This window comes from Bacillus rossius, chromosome 11, assembly GCF_032445375.1.
Source record: "Bacillus rossius redtenbacheri isolate Brsri chromosome 11, Brsri_v3, whole genome shotgun sequence".
NCBI lineage: Eukaryota > Metazoa > Arthropoda > Insecta > Phasmatodea > Bacillidae > Bacillus > Bacillus rossius.
The window spans coordinates 13,386,899-13,399,000 of NC_086338.1; the positions used below are offsets into that span (position 1 = coordinate 13,386,899).

Genomic DNA, 12,102 nt, shown 5'->3' on the forward strand with positions numbered 1-12,102 from the left:
GGACGAAAGGAAAACGATAAAAAATATTATTACCGTAGTAGCCACAGTAACAGTTGCTTTGAAAATTCATGCAGACCTTTTAAATATTATCCACATATGTCTTCCAAAAAATGTTTGTGTACGACTAACTATTACTGTACGGATAGAAAACAGAGAGGGTGGAGGAAAAAACGTAACTCCACTATTAGACACAGTATCAAATCAATTAAAATTTTTAATCATTTAAAATATTAACACGAAAAATTTTCTAAACCAATTTTCGATACGCGCATTTTAGCTGTACATAATGAAAAAATAAGTTTTGAGAGATTGATAAATTCTAACCCTCTTAGCAGGTATAGTTCAGCAAATCCATCCAAAGTTTTTAAACGTTCTAAATATTATACAAAAATATTGTCTGACACAATTATTGAACCCTTACTGCTATGGGTGACCATAATACGCACGCGAAACAACACCTTTACGCCCTTAGTACATACAGTTAGAGCCATTTAAATGTTTGTTTTAATATTCTAAATATAATCAAAACATACGAACAACGATGGAAAAAAAAGGTAATATGGACAACATAACGACAACACCGACTAACACGGTAGGATTCCAATGACAAAACTGTTGCGACGTTTCGGGAACTGGCCTATGTTCCAGAGGCGTAGCACAGGTCACTAGCACCCGGTGCGGATCCCAGATTTGCCGTCCTCTTATTTTTCTAATTGATTATAAAAAATTGGGGCATGGTAATTATTGAATAACAGTAACCTTAAATTTGAAAATGACATTTTTTGACATATGAACAACATGTTTGTAAAAAAATTAATTTATAATATTGCATTTTATTCTACAGGTAAACAAACATGACAGAGATGGCAGAATACCTATTAAAAAAATTACAGAGAAAACGTAATGCAATAACGATAGGAGAAAGAGAAATCGCCTACATAAAACGAACAGCTCTGCAAACTAGATACGCAGAAATTCAATATGTACGCTACGTATAGTTTCATATGAAGGCCGCGAAATAGTTTGTGTTCGTTTTTCGCTTTTTTCTCAAAGTCATCGATACCTTGTAAGACGTATCAAATTGAAACACGATTGAATAAAATAAAGAGATACGCTCAGTCATTACGGCGAAGTACAAAGAATTGGCAAGGAGAGATGTTCGTTTAAATTAAAATTGAAACCAAATAAGTTTCCTAAGTATTAGTTATTGAGAAACCTTGCAATATCCATGCATTGAATATTGTACATGGATATATGGGAATAACAATAAAAAATTTACGGGGAAAAACCTTGAAAAACATTAACTTTATGTTACCGCCACCTGTGAAATGCCGCCCCGGCCAAAGTGCCGCCCTCTCCGCCCCCCCTCCCCCCCCCCCCCCACACACACAAATGCTACGCCACTGATCTATTCCCATTATCAGTCTGTTTGTGACTGATGACTTTACTGCGCGTTTTTGGTGATACGCACAATGTCTACAGCAGTAAACATAGGCATATATTATAATATACTATATATACATTTTATATTAAAAATAGATAGGTATTTATATTATAACACAAGCATAGTCGACTCTAAATAAGTTAAAAATTTCATATGTTCAGAATTTTACAATGGTTGTGTTTATGTCTTCGTTTGCCATTGAGGGTCGAACGAAAGTAAGGCTGGCTAAAACCGGTTATCGCATCACGGCTGTGCGCTGCGAGGATTCTGACAGGGGATGGGGGAGAAGGCCCTTCGTGGCTTGTTTCCCTCTGTCCTCTCCGCGGACAAATGTGGGGAGAGAGAGAGACTACGATAGTTTTGCAAGACGTTCCAGCGATGTCCGCTAGATCGCAGGCCGCGGAGCAACTTCGACACCCCTCACCCACGAGAGCTGTCTCGCCACTAAATTGTGATATCTCACCCGCTAGCTTATATACGATCCGGCTGACTATATAGTATTGATAAGCAAGCGTTTATGAAGCAAATAAGCCAATTTTCAGCTTATTCTGACGCATGACTGTTTTTCACCCTGCACCAATCGCCTTAAGGAACCTGTACCCAATGTTAAAAGCGCCTAATTTACCACGTAGGAAAAACCTCCAACTATAAACTAAAATTGTACGCCCGCAGCTGCTATATGGATGCGAGGTCTGGGGCTATGCTGCAAATCACCATATAAATCGGCTACAAGTCAAGCAGAATAATTTCCTAAGGGCCATAGTAGGTTGCACTAGATATGCGAGCAACGAAACTATTCACAAAGCACTTAAAATTCCGCACATACGCGAAATAATCTCAAAGAATAACAATAAATAGTATCTAGATTTCCCACAGCAGGAAAACGCCCTGATAAACTCAATAGCGATCTACGACCCGTCCGAGCAACGTAAACATAAAAAACCTCGACTTAATTAAAACAATAAATATTAAAAACGAAAGCGACATCGATTCAGGTATTAAATAGTCTTCAATAACTTTCAACTTACATAAAATAGCTCTCCGAACACCTCGTGCGGGGGCCTGCGGGGCCCCGGCCAATCACGGGCCTAGAAGCTCTCTGATTGGTCGGGGCGCTGAGGGCCTCCAAACAAAACTGTTTATCCGCCCGACCCCAAGGCAGTCACACTCCAGCTCCGGGCGTGTTCACACCGCGCGGAGCCTACAGCTCAAAGTTTAAAGTTTACACGGCCTATACAATTCAAAATGGTCCGAAGCACGCAGGTGTAGGTTCAACTCCCTCGGGTTCACCGCCTGTGTTGTTAGGGCTGACTCCCTATGCCTGAAGGGCGCGACCCGCCTGGCGGGCTTCACCTCCAGCGTCGTCGTTGTGGTGTCCACAGTACTTGTTTAGTTTCATTGTTGGTTCTGTTTGTCCGACATAATCTGGTTCAGTCTTGTTTTCTGTGAATTATTTTATCTTCATATGTTTATTTATTTATTTCAATTTTGTGAATTTCTTCCATGACAAACAGTGCAAAACTGCAATGGCCTATGTCCAAAAAACTTCATTAAATTGAAACTTGCATTATATATATATATATACATTATTTTTTATTTTTGATCAAAATACCCACATAAAAATGAATAATAATTATAAAGTCAATTGCACAAATCAGTAATATTTTTCCACAAGAATAAAAAAAATTGTAGATTATTTAAATGAAATAGAAGAATTATGACAGTGTCAATTGTCAGCCGTTACGAAAACTGAAGAGTAGAAAAAACACAAGCAGCGTTACGAGAATTCCATAGCCCCACTGCTGCGTCATTTCCACCTCTCCCCTTCCAACTGTTACTACTAGCATATAGCGTGCTGCGCTACATACCTATCCCCCCTCCCTGCAATCTTCTCATTCGACCGCTAGCGCATGCGCTGGAGTGGAGTCGTCGCTGACGCACTCTCCTGTTCTATGTGTTCCCCCACCACGCACCTTACTAATCTCCTTATGCGATCGGAGTTTTCGTAACGATCTAAAATTTATACCCCTTCAGCAAAGACGTTCCACATAAAAAAATAAATAAAATACTGGATACCAGATACTTCCAAGTCATCTGGAGAAGTCCAAGGCATTTTAAATAACAAATTAAGGAAGCATATTTATCTTTATAAGCTGCGAAAAGTATTTATTTAATCATTGCAAGTATGTAAAGTCGTTTTTATATAAATAGCTGTGTTAGATTATTCGAAAGAATATTCCCTGAACACTTATTAGATAATTACTGGAATCGCAGCAATAATGATTTATTCCGGCAGTGTGGTGTCTACTTGTCCCTTGGTTTAGTAATCTAAAATGAATCTGTTTCCACATCAAGAATTTTGTTTGAATTTCGTTGAACTCTATCTCAGATTATAGAGTTTAAACTTGGCCGCGCAGCAATAAAGCTGCTAGATTTGCACCCGCAGCAGCTAAGCGACGATTTTCGAAAGCTTTTCCAAGTAGTTCACCGACAGTTAAGTATAAATTTAAGCCAAATGTCTTGAGCCTTTTAAGAAACCCACGGATAGTGGCTTTCTTTCCTGAGTGGCAGTACGTTGATCGTAAAGTGTGGCTTGAAGAGATTTCTGAACGCTTTTCGGATTTCTGGCTTATGTCTTCGTTGAGGTGTCTCTCTCACAACTACTGCATCGGACAAAGTAGAGTTAATGAGGCTGTTCCAGAACTGCTTCCTCAATATTTTGCTCGCAAGTGACAACACTCCACCTTTTTAGATCTTTCCAGAGATGCAGTGTGTGTAGTGGATGGTAGCATTTGTTTGATTTCAACCTCTAAGTTACTTGTTAATGTATATTAGCTAGCTTGCAATATTGTAAAAGGCGACTGCAATAAATGAGTGGATATGGGATCATTGTGAGCTCTAGAATTATTTTTCTGCGCATTGGATTTTAATGTCTATAAAAATGTATATTTACTTAAGGAAAACGTTAGTTTGGTTAAATAGCTAGTAGAATTAAAGTTTTATTCAAAAAAAGTTTAGGTCAAGAAGTTTATCTGGTCGTTTTAAGGCGTAGGTTCACAAAATTAAAATAATGTGTTCTTGATAGCAAAAATGTATTGAAAAATGTTTGTAAAAATATTTTAGCTACTTCAAATAAAATCAGTTACTTTCTGCGAACGTATTAAGGTTTTAAATAAACGACATTAAGGCGAATGCTAGAAAACACGGTTAACAGCAAGATGTAGGTGGCGCATGGGCCTCCGAGAAATGCACATAGAGGTGATCGGAGACAAGGCCTAGGTAGTTGCGGTCGACCCTGACAACGTGGACACAGGCTTGCTGTTCGTGAAGTCTTGCCTCAGACGAAGCCAGATCAGGTTGAAGAAGCGGGGTTGCTCACCCGCTCTCAGTAACGTCCGCCAAGTTTCCCACTGGAAAGAAACACGCTTTTGAGAGGAATATGGGAATAGAACACGAGTCGCCTTAGTAGGACGCGAGTGAACTGACTTCACAAGCATCGTTTCCTGTAGTTATGTTGCACGGATAATTTGCGCCAATAGGCCACCAACTGTAAATAGCCTACGCTTCGGTGGAAAGTATAAGCCTGACCTGGAGCCTTCTCACTCGCACGATGCCATAAAAGTCAAACTGCTTCCAGCCGCTTGAATGGATGATCACGTAGACATGCACGCAACTTCGAGCAGGCTTCAAGCACTTTTCAAGCTAAATTTTAATGACTTCGAGACAGGCTTGTATTCGCAAGCTTGTAATGAGCTTGAATGAGGCTATCAAAGTTGACTTATATTGCAACCTTAATTCAAACTTGTTATAAGATTTATTTAAGCTTTTATAAAACTTAATTTTATCCTGGTATAATCTTGTACCAGCTTGATTCAAGCTGGCGGCCAGCTAGACAAGTGGCGACTGGTATGTTTGATTGAAGCTTGGTTTAGGCTTGTGGCGCCGGCATGTCGCATGCTTGATGTGCTAACAGGGTAGCAGGCGCGACAAGGATCCCAGGAAAACGGCCAGTGGCGGATTTACAAATTTTCCAGGTATAGGCTGCAAAGTTTTTGCCGCCCTTGCCTCTACAATTTTCATGTCCTAGATTAAGTTCGTTACAATCCCTTTTTGCGCGATTTTTTGTTGGCAAAATCATCGATTATATCGTCGTAAGTAATATTGTTCATTAATTCCGACTCTATGCACAAAAGTGCTAAAGCGTTTAATTTTTCTTGGCTCAAGGTCGATCTCAGATAATTTTTTACCCTTTTTAGACAAGAAAAACTTCTCTCACCCGAACAATTTGTCGCTGGTGTACATAAGGCCATACGAAGGGCTATGTCCAAGTTCGGATAAACGTTCTGCAAACTTTGTTTTCGCAGAAACGAAGATAGACTCTGTAATGATGTAAAATCTGGTTTTACCAGAATGCTTTGCGAAGATATGTGGCTTTGAAAATGTATGCATTCTTGAACCAACTCAGTCTCTAAATCATTAGGATACATTTTTTCTAAGGACAGAGCCTTTTTCGTAAGGGTTGATAATGATAACTCGCTCATTTTGGTCAGAAATGAAAATTTTTCATTGAAATTGTCGTATGCCTTCTTCCTTTTTTCTAATTCGGATACGAGTCTATCAATGATGACGAGAAATGTATTAACCCTGAAAGTATCGCTAGTATCACTCGCTGTCATACTCATTTCTTCATCGGGTGTTTCATCAGCAAATTTTTTTCTTTTCAGTTGTCTTTTTCCCAAGTCTTTTGTGTACTGCTTCGACGCACTTAATTCCATTGCCATTTCTTCGAAATACTTGAAGTTTTCTCGTTGCTCTACGAAAAACTTGCGAAGAGATTCATAAAGATCGGCTACAGTAATCAAATCTACGGTAGAAGCCTGGATTTGAACATTTACTTTGTTTATTCTTTCCAAAAAAAAATTCCACACAACAACCATTAACGCTGTTTCCAGTTTTTTTAATTTTGAAAGAATTCCCATTGCTTCATTTCTTGTGACAGGCTTTTCGGTGCAGTCATTCCTGATTGTTTCCAAAGCTTTAATGACTTCGTGCCACGAATCTCTCAAACTTCTGCATGCATCCTCTCTAGCTGACCAACGTGTGAGGTTTACTCTCTTGACTGTTTTGCCTTCTCCGACTTCAGTCATCAATATCTTCCAGCGTTGTGTTGAACTTGAAAAAAAAACGTATATTTCTTGGAGCAACATGAAGAATCGACAAGCTTCTGTGCAAGATTCAGCAGTCGCAGTTGCCACTAAATTTAAAGAATGGGCAGAGCAAGGAACGAAAAAAGCAAACGGTGATTGACTTTGAATTTTAGCCTGTAAGCCATTGTATATGCCAGACATATTTGCGGCATTGTCATACGATTGTCCACGGCAGTCTTCAATGTTCAAACCCAAGGTTTTTAGTTCCGAAGTAATGGCAGCAAACATTTCTTCAGCTTTATGTCCCACTGAGGGCAAAAACTTGAGGAATCTTTCACAGGGTTCTCCTGTTTCTAAAACATACCGAATCACGAAGGTGAGCTGGTCCACATGTGCTATATCCGGTGTTGAATCGATGATTAAGGAAAAGTATTTCTCCCTTCTTATCTCGTCTCCAATTTGCTTCAAGACTTTATGGCACATCAAAAGTATAAATTCATCACAAACGGTCTTCGATAAGTAACTGGTACTTCCGGATCCTTGATTCCCAAATCGTTCAATATGACTGGCTAAGAAAGGATCAAACTCAGCTAACAGTTCCAGAATCATAAAATAATTTCCGTTGTGTGGATCACCGAACTTTTCACTTTTTCCTCTAAAAGCGAGACCTCTTGAACACAGCCGCTTCACTACAGCAACAACCCTTTTCAGAACATTTCTCCAATAAGTAATTTCTTCATCAATTTGCAAATGCAGTAAATTGTCGATTCGACCATCAATCGCACTTCTAGCTTTCAGACTAAGGATACTGGATTTATGACGCGCAGAGTTTTCATGCTGAGCTACTCGGTGTTCTGCATTTTTCCAGTCATTAAATCCTTCGTTCTCGAACTGAGTTTTATTCTCCAATGGACCGAATGCTAAACATGGTCCGCAATATACGGAACTCTTACTTTCAGAGTAAACCAGCCAATTTCGGTCCTTCACTTCATTGTTTTTCATTTTTCTTTGAAAGATACTCACTGGCAAGAAACGACGTTGATCAGCATATAGTTTTCCACTTTTAGAGAAGTCAGAAGACTTGTTTTGATAAAAGCCGCATCTTGCAATAATTTCCCTTAAAGTATCGTTAATTTCCCATAAAGCTGGATCTTTGTTTTGATCTACAGTTGTTTGCTTTTGGTCATCATTTAACGATTCGGTCTGAGAGGCATCTTCAATTTTGGAGCACTCGTCGTCAAGAACATAATCATCAGTTTTTTCTTTAGTCGATAGTTCAACAGATGACAGTTGGGCAGCAGAATTAAAGTCCGTTTCATCCTTTCCAGATTGCATTGTTGAAGTTCCCGTTTTTTCGACCCAATTTTCATTTTTAAAAAAACTGTCAATTTTTGTGGTTTTTCGTATAATTTGCTCTTGTTCTTCTTTTTTTATTTTGGCCTTCTTTTTGTACTCCGCTCCACTAAGTCGCTTTCTCCCATCACTCATTTTCACAATTTTTTCTTCAGGAACTGAAATGAAAAGGATTAAATTAACAAGTTTATTTTTCGTACACAAGCAGCGATAGGGGAGGGCAGGGTAACGTAGCCAGAGCGAGCAAAGTGGCCATTGGCTGTTACTCAGCTGGAGAGTGATGAAGTTTGGTAGCGAGGATGTGAAACATTTGTAAGAGACGCCATTAGTGTTCTGAGAGCACCCGGTCTGTTTGCAGTGAAAGTTATTTGTTTTATTAAGGTTTTACTGGTTTTACTATTTCTGATGTAACATGTAAGGTAAGTAATAATTACTGTTGATCATTATTAAATACACAGTAATGCCATAATTATTTAATATAGCCTATCCAAATTAGCATGTTTTAAACTTTAATACCACATATTAATAACTGTAGAAGATGTCTTTTTTTTGCTAGTTTTTTTGTAATGGCGTCTCAGAGGGCAAAGTGGCCAGCCACCACCGCATGTTCACTTTGCCCGAACTGTATATACTTAGCTCTATTTATGTATTACTAAATAATAAAACAAACTATTGAACATTTTACATTTTTTTTTTAATCTACACTGTAAATTTCTAACGTGTTTTGCAATGTGTGTGTTGTTTTCGTGTGGGGAACGACCTTACACAAAAATTTGCCAGCAGGAGAGGCTTGGCAGATAAGGTGGCAGTATCTCAAGGACGGCTCATATTTCACAAACAAGTGCAGGTGGCCGGAAATGGTATCCCGTGATTTAGTTTCCTTAAGATAAAAGAAAAATGAAAAAAAAAAATGTCATATCATTTACCCGATTAGTGCGACGGGCAAACAAAAAACAAACATGAGTCACTCCAATATTTACATTTTAATGGTGTTTTGATTGTACGAAAACTATATTATTGAAGGGTTATTTTATATTTTGATTTTAATTACAATATACAATTTATGTATCGTTTTATCTTAGGATGGCCACGTTACCCTGCTCACCCCTATCCTTCATTCAGAATTCACATAATAAATAGTTAACGTAAAAACGTATTTTTTTAATGCTATCATGAAAAAATTAAAATTTCTTTGCATGGTTTCCGATGAATTGTTTATTGTGAATTATTATTTCTATTTTTTGATGTTTGCTTCATTGAAAAAGACAAAATGACAAGATAACCATGAGCAATCTTTTAGAATACTATTTATAGTTAATATGAAAATGTTCTAAATTTAACGTGACCATGTTCCAAGCTTCAAAATGAAAAATATTATTGCAGGGCTTTTTCAATAAATTTATTCGTTATCGTTACAGATGCTTTATTATAATGTATTATGATTATAAAAAGTTTTTACTTACCGGTGCTGTGAAAATATTCATACAATGATACAATTCACGAAACACTTCGAAAAATAACAGTCCACACGACACACCTACGTAGAAATATCAATTCGTTATGCAATACACGCGTAAGACAACTGTGGTCCCGACTCCCGAGGTAACAGCTCTAATTGCCGCCCCACCCGCGACATGACGCGGTTCGACCCTTGAGGCGGACTAGGAGAAGGGAGGGGACAGTCTGGCGGAAGGGATAGCGGCGGAGGGAGGGCGGAGGGGCCCTTCTGACCTTGGGTAGTCACATTTTTCCCGGGACCATAGTTGTCTTGGGCGTGTAGTGCCAACCGAGGCCTTGTCCATTAAAATTCGCATTTACTGACTAGCGAACTAGCTGTTTTACTCTGGAATATGGAAGTTTGCTACACGGATTCACGGAACGTACAATGACAAGGGAGAGGGGAAAGTCATCGGCAAAATTTGTTGCAGACTTCTATTTGTAAAACATCAGAAAACAGAAAACCGTCATGCAGAAATATTTTTGATTTCTATGAGGTAGCAAAAAAAAAAAAAAAAATCGGTCCCCAAATTTGCCGCCCCAAAAATCTGCCGCCCTAGGCTCAAGCCTACTCAGCCTACTGGTAAATCCGCCACTGAAAACGGCGAAGGTCCATGGCAGACCGATTCATAGTTTTCCCGGCTGCTTATCTTACCCGGTGTTGCCAAACTTCCGTGCGTGTATTCCAACAACCTATTAGCTTTATCAGCAAGACAAGCGTTTCGCCATACATCACACATTTGCGCGTAAGACATTTGTTACGAAACATGCACTTTCACAAACAGCACACAAATTGAATAAAAGTAAATCTTGAAATAATAGCTGTGGAGTATTTGTATTAAAAAGGTAAATATTTTTAAATACTTAATTTGTGATGTAGTTTCAACAGGTTTTTTAATGCTACAACGTCTAATAAATCGATGAACACCGGCTGCACGCACGAAAAAGGATGACTCATTGTCCCGTTGCGCACATTGTCCCGTTACGCTCATTGTACGCCTGCGCTGCATCTATCTCTCTTCCACTCGATTGAATGAACCATCGATTTGACTTTTTCGAGGCACATTAAACTTGAAACACTCCCATTCGTTACCTACTTTTCCTATCATCGTCCTATCCTTAACAGAATAACACAGATTGGAAGAAGTTAAATAGCAGACATGTATAAGAGTTATAGTTAAAATAATCTGTTCGTTAAAGTAATAAACATATTTGAATTAATGAGTGCAAATAAAAGTAAATTTATCAATAAAATTGTAGATTTCATTTCACTCCTTCTTTGTATCCATACAAAATAGTGATAATTCAATAAAAATGATTCAATTTTATTCATTAAAGTATGCAATCATTTCATCAATGTTTTTTGTATGACGTCACGTTAACCTATTGTCCGTAAACCTACTTTACAGACAACCATTTTTTTTGTAATAAATGACACTTCTATTGTTTTTCTTGGAATATATTAAGGGGCCCGCCTACCTAGGCACACATACGGTGTGCAGAGCTTCAGGAAAAACAACGCGATTTCAAAACTACTCAAGATATCCGAGTGGGGCCTATTTACGAATAGCATTTAAGAGTTCGCTGATGACCGAAAAGTACTTTTAATTACGGTTTAAGTTTTTAAACTGTATTTTTAGAAGCGTTAAAATGCCTAAAACGCGTGTTTTCAGAGTAATTTTTAGGCATAAAACAATCAGTACAGATTCTTGAAAGCACTTAAGGGGCTTGCATAACATCTTTATCTTCATTTCTCCGCCATATAATGTTACGGTCACCGCTCAAATTTCACAGTTATCCTGTGACGACGAGACGAATGCGCGCCAGTTCAGAGCCTTGCGCTTAGAGGCTATACCGCGCTGGAAGCACCAGCGAGCGTCGCGCTTATCACCCCGCCTCACTAACACACATACACCCCTGACGAGGCGGGCCCCTTAACGTCATATAATTGGGAATATTAAATGAAACCCAGACGGCATGCTTTATTCAACAAGTTGGCCCACCAGATGTACAGTAGTTGTTGGTTTGTCGCCAGGGGACCGCCTCTGTGTCCTGCACGCCGCTCTGCGCGCATCACAGTCCGTGTCAACCACGCGACAGAGCTGTCAGGTCTGCGCAAGTGGTTTCAGCCGCAGATTGATCGTCTCATCTCGCAGAATATCCATGACGTGTACGCGCGTTACGTTTGCTACTCGCAAGCTTGTCCACTTCATTACCCAGTGTCGCCGTCACCACAACACTGACACAGGTCCTTCCATTTCCTGCTTGCCGTCGGGAGAGGCAATGCCCTCCGTGGTTGAGAAGCAATATTTATATCGGAAAACTATTCAAAATTATTTACGGCGAGAACAGTTAATGCAGAGGTGCGGTTTACCACTACATTTAACTGCTGTGTTTGCAAAGAAATTTTGAGGTCTCAGTACCTTAGGCTGTAGTTACTTGGCTATTTCTCCTGGGCCATTGAATTATTTTTGATACTGTAATGAAAGGTAGTCCATTTTCATATACACATCACGTGGTTAGGTTCCTTTTACTTCAGTTCCGTAAGTGCATGGTGCGTTGTGTTGGTTATCTTAGTTTTGTGCTTTTATTGTCACAGAGGTTTAACAAAGTAGCGGGTTGGAGTAACACATTTAGGTTTAAATCGTGTAAATTAGGATT

At 39.0% G+C, this 12,102-nt stretch overlaps 1 protein-coding gene across 1 annotated transcript in view; it reads left to right on the plus strand.

The window, feature by feature from the left end:
• Positions 1–12,102, plus strand: part of LOC134536654 (ras-related and estrogen-regulated growth inhibitor) — a 325,681-nt gene that overhangs the window by 132,967 nt on the left and 180,612 nt on the right. The gene's annotated exons all lie outside the window — the stretch shown is intronic.